The sequence below is a fragment of the Pinus tabuliformis genome, chromosome 5_1, assembly GCF_031772625.1.
Source record: "Pinus tabuliformis cultivar Carrire ecotype Pingquan chromosome 5_1, CPIR1, whole genome shotgun sequence".
Taxonomy (NCBI): Eukaryota; Viridiplantae; Streptophyta; class Pinopsida; order Pinales; family Pinaceae; genus Pinus; species Pinus tabuliformis.
Genome location: NC_142305.1, coordinates 635,180,765 through 635,191,842, shown reverse-complemented (window position 1 = coordinate 635,191,842; position 11,078 = coordinate 635,180,765). Strand labels below are relative to the sequence as shown.

The 11,078-nt window shown below is 34.2% G+C and overlaps 1 long non-coding RNA gene across 1 annotated transcript; it reads right to left on the bottom strand.

Annotated features, from left to right (window-relative positions):
- Positions 1-2,258: 2,258 nt before the first annotated feature.
- LOC149166554 (uncharacterized) lies at positions 2,259-2,897 on the bottom strand. The gene is made up of 3 exons (XR_016260445.1): positions 2,733-2,897; positions 2,567-2,644; positions 2,259-2,439 (listed from the first exon to the last, which is right to left on the bottom strand). It is a non-coding gene; the product is annotated as an uncharacterized LOC149166554 (long non-coding RNA).
- Positions 2,898-11,078: the final 8,181 nt, after the last annotated feature.

The window sequence follows — 11,078 nt, the reverse complement described above, 5'->3', positions numbered from 1 at the left end:
CAGGTCTTAGCAAGGGTTGGGCCAGTAGCTTATCAGCTAGCCCTACCAAGCCACATTAGAATACATAATGTCTTTCATGTATCCATGCTTAAGAAATATATCTATGATCCTAAGCATGTGATCAAGTGGCAGGATATAAGGGTAAGGATTGTTTCTCTAAAACTAGTTGAAAATGTATCTGTAACAAAAGACTGATACTGTTATTGATTGCAGGTCGAACCGGAAGGAGAAGTTCGGGTCGAGCCGCTGAGCATTCTCGACCGGAGAGAAGTGCAGTTGCGGAAGCGGGTTATTACCCAAATTAAAGTGCAATGGCAGCACTATGGGCCTGAAGAGGCCACTTGGGAGGACGAAGAGCTGTTTTGGAAAGCCTATCCAGAACTGTTTGGAGACACTAGACATCGGGACGATGTCCAATCTCAGGAGGGGGAGATGTGATGACCCCGTAAATGTAATTATTTAAAAGTTTACTGCAGTAAAAACTGAATGACATTGAGAACTATTTTCTTTTAAAGAGTAATCTGTTGATTTGAATTATGCATTAAAGTAATGTTTAAAGAATTACTCCAAGAGCATTGAGTTTCCCAAAAGGGAAAACAGTTAATGGAACTGAAAATAACCACCTTCCTTAACTGGAAAGGTCTCCAGAAAAAAGGAAAAAGGGGTGGATAGTTTCTCTCTGTGCTGTAGAGACAGATAGAGGAGGAAAACAGAAAAGAAAGAACTTTGTTTTGGACTAAGTCTGGTAAGGACCAGATAGTCATAGTGTTGGCTTACTGAGGATAGTGATCTGGTAAGCAGAAGCTTGGGGGGAGACTCAGGTCTTGAGAGACTGATCTCACGGTTGGGTGGAAAACAAGTGATACACAGCTATTTTGGCAGGAGAAGTGTTCCAGATTCAACTTACCAGAGGAAATCAGGTAAGTACCGGAACCCTCATATGCCTGGTTATCTATAGTACAGCTGTGATTATCTGAGCAATTGATTATAAATAGCTTAAGGAAGTAAATTGCATTAGTAAAACAACCTAGCTGTAGAAGTAAGAGCTAGCATGTCTGAGTATAACTATACACAGTTTAACTGTCAGAATTAAGGATAATGAAACTGTGTAACTCAGAGGTGTCGGAATAGGAACAGTCTACCTCAACGTAAACCAGAAGATGGAACCCAACCGTACAATCATAAGGCCAAAACTGTTAGGCTATAACATTCTGTGTAGGAAAGAAATGTAACCAGAGTAGTTAAAATTTCAAGAGCTGAGGACAGCTGAACCCCTTTAAATTAACAAGCGGACTATTATTAAAATAAGTCTGTTTATCCATTAAAAGATTACAAGTCTGGAGAAAGACGAATCACAAAAGAACTGTAACCCTCATGCCATCAATAAAACTGAGTCGAGATGACAACCAAGACCCTCACGGTCGCAAGTAGTCATACAGAAATTATAACACCTGTAAATGCTATACCAGCAGAATGTCAACAAGAAAACAAAGGTATATTAGCGTGGAGCTAACGCGATATAGCCGTGGCAGATGAGACTTTCACAAGTCCAAGTAACAAAAAGAAAGAAGTTAATAACAGATTAAAGACCCATGCCGCGGATAACCAAGGAGTATTATAACCACGGTGTAAACCATACAAAGACGGGCATAAACAATGCATCAGAATCAAACAATATTTCTTTAAGAACTGTAACCATTTGCATGCATTAAGAAAATAGGGAAATATGCATCCCGTAAGGCCGCGAATGTAACGGCTGCCCATAATAAACCAGAACCTCAAAACATATGATTGACCGAATTGATAAGGTTACATAAATACATATTACAGAGCTCAGGGTTCGAACTGACGAGTCTTGAACCGTCGACCAATCCTATATGGAGATAGAGGATGCTACGACGAGATGACCCTGAATCTATTCGTTCAAACCCTTTACCCAGCCGGCCATACATCTACAGGATTCAGATGTTGGCATGGCAGGGGGTATTCCATACATAAATCAAACAAAAATATTGGCGAAACAAAGAAACTGTAAATTATTCCATACATTTGCTCGGATACGGAACTTAACCATCGTAAAAATTGGAAACGAGGAAACATCATGTATATGGAATCAAACGAGACCCTACGCTGCGTTATAGAACAGACATTCGTATCCATGACAGAGAATCAAGACATTATAACTGAAGAAGATATATGCATTAAACCAAAAAGCCTCGAGCCATATGTATATACAATTAAACAATCCGTTGGTTCTAACCAGGGTTATGGATAGTTTTAAACAAGTCCATAGTCAGATCATATACACCAAATGCAAATACAGAGAGCTGTATATTAGTTTCCAGCCTCGGTAATACATGGGTAAGAACCAAACTTCTATAAACAAAAAGAACAAGTTCCAGAACTCTTGAAGAGTTAAAAGCGTAGGTTCATCAAGACCTGCGACCAACCAAAGACAGAAGGGTTGGGGTCTCTTCGCCAATACAGAGGAAAACCCCTGGTAAAATCTGAAAGCCATGACAGAGGGGAAAACAACCGTTAACTAAGCCAGCAACCGAATAAATACCTGTGGGTGAGCTCGGCGGGCTTCAACAGGTTTATCTCTTCTCCAAGTTGTTGAAGCCGGAACCCCTTCACCTACAACCTGTCAAGCCAATGACGAGATGTTAGACCTTTGTGCAGAAACATTAAAATAAATGAAACTTCAGAACTTCTGTCAAGGAGTAGTATACCTGATGGCTTCGGGCATGAAGTCTCTGGAGCTGGAACTCTTCCGGATGGCGCCAGAGTCCAGAATCGCGGAGGTCGTGGCGCGGAGCAGTGAACCAGTCCATGCAGCAAGGAACAAGGAACGAAAGAGTGACAAAGGAAATCTCGAAATATCCGGGGAGCGCCAAATATAAACCGGGCTGCCAGTGGAGAAACGTGGAACCCTTCCAGCCCTTGATCTCTTCAAACAAATGAGCACCGTAGATGAAGGCACCTTTACCCAAACGCCGGCGCGGGAAGAGTCCAGGCACAGTAACCAAGCCTTGTTCACGTGAATCGTCCGGCAAGATTCAATGCTCTTGCCAGATGTCCCGCGCAGGAGGCGCCAACAGATGGCTTAGTACAGCTACTATCAACTCAAAGATTTAACATAAGAGACTCAAACCATATGGTTAACGAATAAACATGTTTATGCATTGGGTTGCCGAATAAGCAAGGTGATATCAAACATAGCTGGTCTTAGATACAGTGCCTGTCACATATATACGATGCCTTGGTTAGGCACATATATTCGGTGGTGGCCATAAACTTAAACACATTTCAATATAAGCAGCGGGTAACCATAAGTATATGTGTGTTAGTTGTATACCATTTAGAAATATTTTTTTTATGTATATGTTTAAAGTTGTGGGTACGTGACATGAATTGTATAATGCCTATGAGTATACACTATTCATCCCTAGCTTTTCATTAATTTTTGTTAATGCTTGCCTTTTCCTTACCAGTTTGGAGGGCGTAATTACACCTCCGTATAAAGTTGTTGGAACGCGCGACGGATAGCCTGGGGCTCGCTGGAGAAAAGGGTAACCGGTTTGACCGTAGATACATCCGTGAGAGGTAAGCATTGCTACTTGTGATAAAGTCATCCTCAACAGATTGCATTGCGGAAAATAAGGGATTTGATCAGAATTACATATTTAATGGAAAAAATTTCAGATTCTTTGAATTTCTTTATTTTTTTGTACCACCATTTATTTATTATTTTTGGTGATAGTTGTGATTACTGTGATAATACACTTATGTATTGCTGTATTTTCACTTTCTTTTATCAGTGAGAAAAAATAACTATTTTTTTCCTTCAAATTTCCAAAATGGAATCATGGTCAAATTCCAGTTCACATTTAATTGATTATATATTACATTTTAATTTGATGAATATGTTCAATGGGTTGTAGACTATATGGGACTATGATGACTTATATTGCATGGGCATATTACTATTGCAGAAAAAGATCCAGACAACCTAGTGTAAATGGTGCAAAGGTAAATTCAAAGCTTCATATTTATTATCGTGCTTCTTTTGGTTTTAGTGAAAGTGTGGGCTCCAACTTAGCTTTACCTCTCTCATTATGGAGTATATTACATCTTCCATAATCTTCCAATTATCAAGTTAGATTAGTTACTTTATTAAATTTAATTCAAAAAAATTTTGTTACTTGTATAGATGACCACTAAATTTTAACAATTTTTTTTTTGCAGATCATAAGAAGGACATGAAGAATATAAAAACATGCTCGGATAGATAAAATATCAATATCTACAAGTCATTATAGAATATTTGAATTCATTATGTTATTATGACCCAAATTAAACTAACCTTCATTTATTTTTCTTATTATGTCATTACTTTAAAAACATCATAATAATAAAAAATATTATTTTTTTGAAGGGGCGAAAAGCCCTTTCTCATTGCTCTTGAGGATGGACCATGGCTATCCTCAAGGGTATGTGTCCCTCTTGCACCTTACTTTTCATTTGCTTTCATTTATTTATTTTTGAATTAGATATCTTTAGTTTAAAAGTATGAAATAATACATCAATATAAATTAGAACATGTTAATTAAAAGTTTAAAATATAGAATGAGCTTGAAGTTATGTAAATGCATTTGATTTAATCAATATAATATTTTTCCAACCATGAGTTTTTGTGATAACTGCACAATTTTTGTATGCTTGTTTAGTGGTTCAAGTTGTGTATGATCAGATTGTATGTATTTATTGTATAAATTGATTGGTGTGTGGTAATTGCAAAATTATTGTATGCATATTAAGTGATTGATTTGTTGTGTGATGTTTTTATTGTATACATTGATTGATGTGTTTTTCTATTACTTTGTGATGTGATGATGAATTTAAATGCAGAGTTTTATGCGATGATTGTTGTTTGAGGTTCATTTATATGATTGTGTTTACAATGAATGTGTGACATGTTCATCTATACTTTAAAATGTGTAAGAATTTTCTTTGTTAATGCTTCGTCTTTATGTTATGTTTGTGTATTCAAAACATTTTTGTGGGTGGTGACCAAAATTTGATATGTAATGTTTGTATCTTTGTGTGTTTACGATGCTTTTTGTGAAGTTCATTATTTGATGTGTAGTGATTTTGTATGACGATATTTGTTGTTGGGCTTCACTTACATATTTAGCATTTACATTGAATGTGGATGACATGTCTAAAATGTGTGTGAATTTTCTTTATCATATTCTTTGATTTAGTGCTACATTAATTTTGTATGTTTGGATATATACAATTTTCTATGTATGATGATAAAAAATTTGATATGCAATGTTTGTATCTATTTCTAATTTTGTGTGTGTGATAAGAAAATTTGATGCGATGATGCAATGCTTGTATGTATTTATAATTTTGTGTTTGTAATAAGAAAATCTGATGCCATGTGTGTATGCTTGTCTATTTGCGATGCTTTTGATGTTTGGATATTTTTGTATTTGTAATGCTAGTTATGTTTGTGTATTTATTGTATGGTTGTGTAGTGATTTTGTATGACGGTATTTGTTGTTGGGCTTCACTTACATATTTAGCATTTACATTGAATGTCGATGACATGTATAAAATGTGTGTGAATTTTATTTAGCATATTCTTTGATTTAGTGCTACATTAATTTTGTATGTTTGGATATATACAATTTTCTATGTATGATGATAAAAAATTTGATATGCAATGTTTGTATCTATTTCTAATTTTGTGTGTGTGATAAGAAAATTTGATGCGATGATGCAATGCTTGTATGTATTTATAATTTTGTGTTTGTAATAAGAAAATCTGATGCCATGTGTGTATGCTTGTCTATTTGTGATGCTTTTAATGTTTGGATATTTGTGTATTTGTAATGCTAGTTATGTTTGTGTATTTATTGTATGGTTGTATTGTCTATGTATTCAGAATATTGTTTGTAATGTTTAAAACTTGAAATGTACTCTTGATTGTGTGTGTCTATGTATTTAGAATATTGTTTGTAATGTTTAAAACTTGAAATGTACTCTTGATTGTGTGTGTCTATGTATTCAGAATATTGTTTGTAATGTTTAAAACTTGAAATGTACTCTTGATTGTGTGTGTCTATGTATTCAGAATATTGATTGTAATGTTTAAAACTTGAAATGTACTCTTGATTGTGTGTGTCTATGTATTCACAATATTGTTTGTAATGTTTAAAACTTGAAATGTACTCTTGATTGTGTGTGTATATGTATTCACAATATTGATTGCAATGCTTAAAACTTGAAATCTACTCTTGATTGTGTGTGTCTTTGTATTCACAATATTGTTTGTAATGTTTAAAACTTGAAATGTACTCTTGATTGTGTTTGTCTATGTATTCACAATATTGTTTGCAATGTTTAAAACTTGTAATGTACTCTTGATTGTGTGTGTCTATGTATTCACAATATTGTTTGCAATGTTTAAAACATGAAATGTACTCTTGATTGTGTGTGTCTATGTATTCACAATATTGTTTGTAATTTTTAAAACTTGAAATGTACTCTTGATTGTGTGTGTCTATGTATTCACAATATTGTCTGTAATGTTTAAAACTTGAAATGTACTCTTGATTGTGTGTGTCCGTACTCTTAATTTTATGCATATTTGATTGTGTTTGTACTCTTGATTTTATGCATTTTTTATCATGAGTTTGTATTCTTGATTGTATATGTTTTTTATTATGTGTTTGTATTCTTGATTGTATGCATCTCTAATTGTGTGTTTATATTCTTTATCATGTTGTGTGTGTATTTACAATCTTGTATTTATATTCTTGTGTACTTACAATGTTTTTTAATGTAATGGTGAATATATCATAAAATGTTTGTGTACTTGTGTATCTATGTGTTTTCAAATGGAATAATGAAAATTTGATGTGATGCTTGTATATCTCTAATATTTTTTAATGTAATGACGATTGTTGTTTGATTGGGTTTTTCATTTATTTGTTGTTTGTTGATCGTTGATTATGATTGTGTATATGCTTGGAATGTGAGAATGAACAAAAGTTGATATGGAATCTTTTTTTATTTGCAATAATATTTTTTATAATGATCAAAATTTGATTTTATTTTCAATTTAAATTTATTTTCAATTAATTAAAGCTAGGGATTTTTTAATGTAATCATAATTCTTGTTTAATTTGGTTGTTGTTTATTTGTCGTTCATTGATTGTTGATTATGATTGTTTATATTCTTGGAATGTGAGAATTTGTGTGAAAATGAACTAAATTTGACATGGGATCTTTTTGTATTTACAATAATATTTTTGTAATGATCAAAATTTTGATGTCTATTTTCAATTTAAATTTATTGCACTAGAAATTAAATGGGGGGGATTGGGAGAGTATTGAGTGAAATAATAATATTATAGAGGCTATAAGTGAGGGGTAGCTCAAATGAAATTTAATCTATTGATTAGGGAAATCACATAGGAGGTGGGGTTCGGGGACTGATGAGTGAAATAGTAGAATAACCATAAATTAGGAGTGAGGGGAAGGGGCCAAATGAGCTTCCACTTTCACATCGTTGGTCTCGTCAGTAAAGAATTTATATCACAAAATTCTCGAAGCCAAGTGAAGTTCCTTTTAAATATAAAAAAATTATTATTTTTATATTTTTATTTATCAAATTTTAAATAATAATAAATCACCAATTTTAAATAATCAATATATTATTTCCCTTAAATCTATAACTTTGTCAGCTATTTAAAAATAACTAAAATAATTTTCCTATCCTATATATATATATATATATAATAAATATATATATATATATATATATATATATATATATATATATATATATATATATATATATATATATATATATATATATATATATATATATATATATATATAACACTAATAAAATATTATTATTGTAACACTACAGTACAGGAGTAAAAGTTTTTCTTTTTACCTTAATAATAATAGAACTTAACATTAAGAATTCAAATGCAATAATGGATTTTTAATTTATTTACATATCATGGGAAACGTATTATTGCTAAGTTATATCTATGCTAACCATAGCACATAAGATTAATAATGTAACTCTGATTCATTCTCGAGAACCAACATTCAGCTGACAATGATAATCTATACGGTACAATGGAAATTATATAATATTGGTCGTTGGTACCACGACAATGAATAACTATTAGTAATTTCTTAATTGAGTTAATGTTTTACGCCTAAAAGTCTGGCCTGGAAATGAGTGCTGCCGAGAATCGCTCGGGCAACTAGCGCTTGTCCAACTGGCCTTCCCCACATCGTCCATCTGGCACGATGAACGATCAGCCTCTCGACACCATGTGATATAGCGTGCTCAGGACTCCAAGAGTTAATGTTGTCTGATACATATATCAAAATTACCATACGATGGCTCCTTCCCGGGTTTCTATGCCCATTCCTATGGTGGAGATGAGACCCTCCAGATCGACGGTCGAAGTCGATCCAGGTGTGGGTGGTATGACTTGAAAGCCTTTCAATGCGTTCGGAAATTCTTTAGCAGTTCATTGTTAGTGTAATCATCTGTTGTTCACAGGTCTCTACGCTTTTGCATTTTTGTATAGGAGACCTCTCCATCAAGCGGTCCATGGTGCGAAAGGAACTCTACCTCCCGTCCTCGGTCATGGTAAGCCAGTGCTCCCTCACCCTGGTGAATTTCACCTTGTTTTAAAGTTCGATTTCTTTTTTTTTTTTTATTTCTTTTCACATATTTGAATCTTATATTGTTTTCTTTGAATGACGCCTTTGTCTCAGGTGCGAAATCTCGTTGTCGTGGCTAGTGCTCGATGGAGGACCTGTTCTGTCTTCCTTACTCACTCCATGTTCCGGGTAAGAGAAATTTACTCCCGTGGTTTAACAATTGAGGAAAAGACCCTGGGTAACGGACTGAGCCGTTGTCCTTCTTGGCAGGCTATCTGAACTGTGCTTGAGCATGGGAGTTTATCACTGTTTCATCGGTTTTCTTTCAATGTGGAAAATTAATGGTTTTCCCCGCCTCGGTTGCTTTGTAAACTATCTGGGTTCTGTGCCAAGCAGATCAGGCAGAAATCCTAGTTGGGTTTCAGTTTAATACCTATCCTTTACTGTATAATTTGTTTCAGAGCCCAGGGTTACACCCTACGGCGAATAATTCTATAAAGTTTTAGTTATTATTGTTAATCGAACTTTGTCTGGATAATGTATTGTGTGCTTCTCCATAGAATCGTTTTACGGTTCAATATTTTTAAAGATTGTTGGTTTATCATGAACAGAATCTCGTCTGAGTTTGAAGTTTTTATTATTTGCTGTGTACACTGGATACGCTTATCTCTTCAGAGGTCTTTCCTGTAATTTTCAATTAAGAGGAACATATCTATATGGTTTTGTTTACTGTTACTATTTCCTGTTTCAAGAATATGGGTTGCCGGCTTCGACTTCGGAAGCCCTCGCTGGCTGCCCGATCATACTCATACAGGTTACGGCCGTTTTCTTTTTACAGGCTCATTCTTGATTTTTTGGAATGTCTGTTATCATTTATTTATGTTTATGATGTGGGCGCTGCCCTTCCTTTGTTTTTCAAGCACTGGAGTGTTTTTCGTTACCGAATTATTCATTCTTAAACCACACTATTAAGATGGTGATCCTGCGATCTTCCATTGGTTGTTTGGTCTAGAGAGTACACGTATTGACTCAGTTTTTGACCGGTTACAATTTTCTTTATTTCCTCAGTAGTATTCTTGGGACCTTTGAAAGCAAATATTTATATGGTTTTCAATTCATCAATGTATTTACATTTTCTATCTCTACCAATGCCTGCATAATTACAGAAATTCTTCCCAATGCCATACACAGTTTTAAGCCTGTCATAGACCTTAATTAATTCCTTAGTATACATAAACCCTTAATAACTATTAAATTTCTTAGTTAATCCATACCTAAACAGAGGCAAACCTCTTTATTACGCTTGTCAACCACCCGACCTTAGGAAGATCCTCCTCGATCTTCCACCCCCAAGCACTTCTGCAGATCCTCACTATCTGCAAACTCTTTGGCTATACCAAAGTCATGCTATCTGGTCCTTCCAGACGTAGCGGTTTAGGAGGCTTCCACCTTCCAAGCACATGCCATCTGACCTTTACGAGACATAGCATTTTTTCCTCTTCCCCAAAAGGGCAACTCTCTTTCTTTTTTTTTATCCCCTTTCTGCCATCTGGTCTCTACCAGACTTGGCATAACTTTCCCCCTTTTCCTATGGGGTCTCAACCGTCTCATGAAGGTAGTTAGGTTTTCTCTTTCCAACCACCTCATTAGCTACTAACAACAATTAATCAACATACTTAATTAAACAGTAGTAGCAACACTTAATTAACATAATTAATTAACAATAGTAGCAACATAGTTATTTTAATTTCACCAAACATAACCTTAGTCAACAGTTAAATTTTACTGCCTTACTTAAAACATTATCGATTTACTAGGGGAATTACAATTATCAATATTTATATGTTGATTATATATGTTGATTATATTTCAACCAAATTTATCTATGTTATTATATTTAAACATGCCTTTTTCACCATGAAACCCATTTAGTTCGAGGTAAATTTTATTATTACTCATCCCTTGCTCTTCTCCAATCTCTGAATCCACCATAACCCTAGTTCTTTCATTTCTACAATGTCGTTCATTACTGTTAATTTATTCAACATTTTCGCGAAGTATTTCATTTTGGGCTCGTATCACCCTTTATTATCACAACAAGAATCAAAGAAAATTTCATCGTTCCTCATTGAAGAAATCCTAGGGATGAGAAATTGTCATTTCAAATTGTAGACAAGTCTCGAACCAGGCCAAATGAGATCGCACTATGGCCCAAACTGCAAATACCCTCCCTAAACTTTGCTAAATCATTTTTACAAATGGACTACATATTTATAAGATTAAATAGTTTCTCTATTATATGTTTCATTAAGTTTAGTTTTGTTTAACTTCATCTATTTTATTATATCTAGATTTTCTACTCGTTTCGT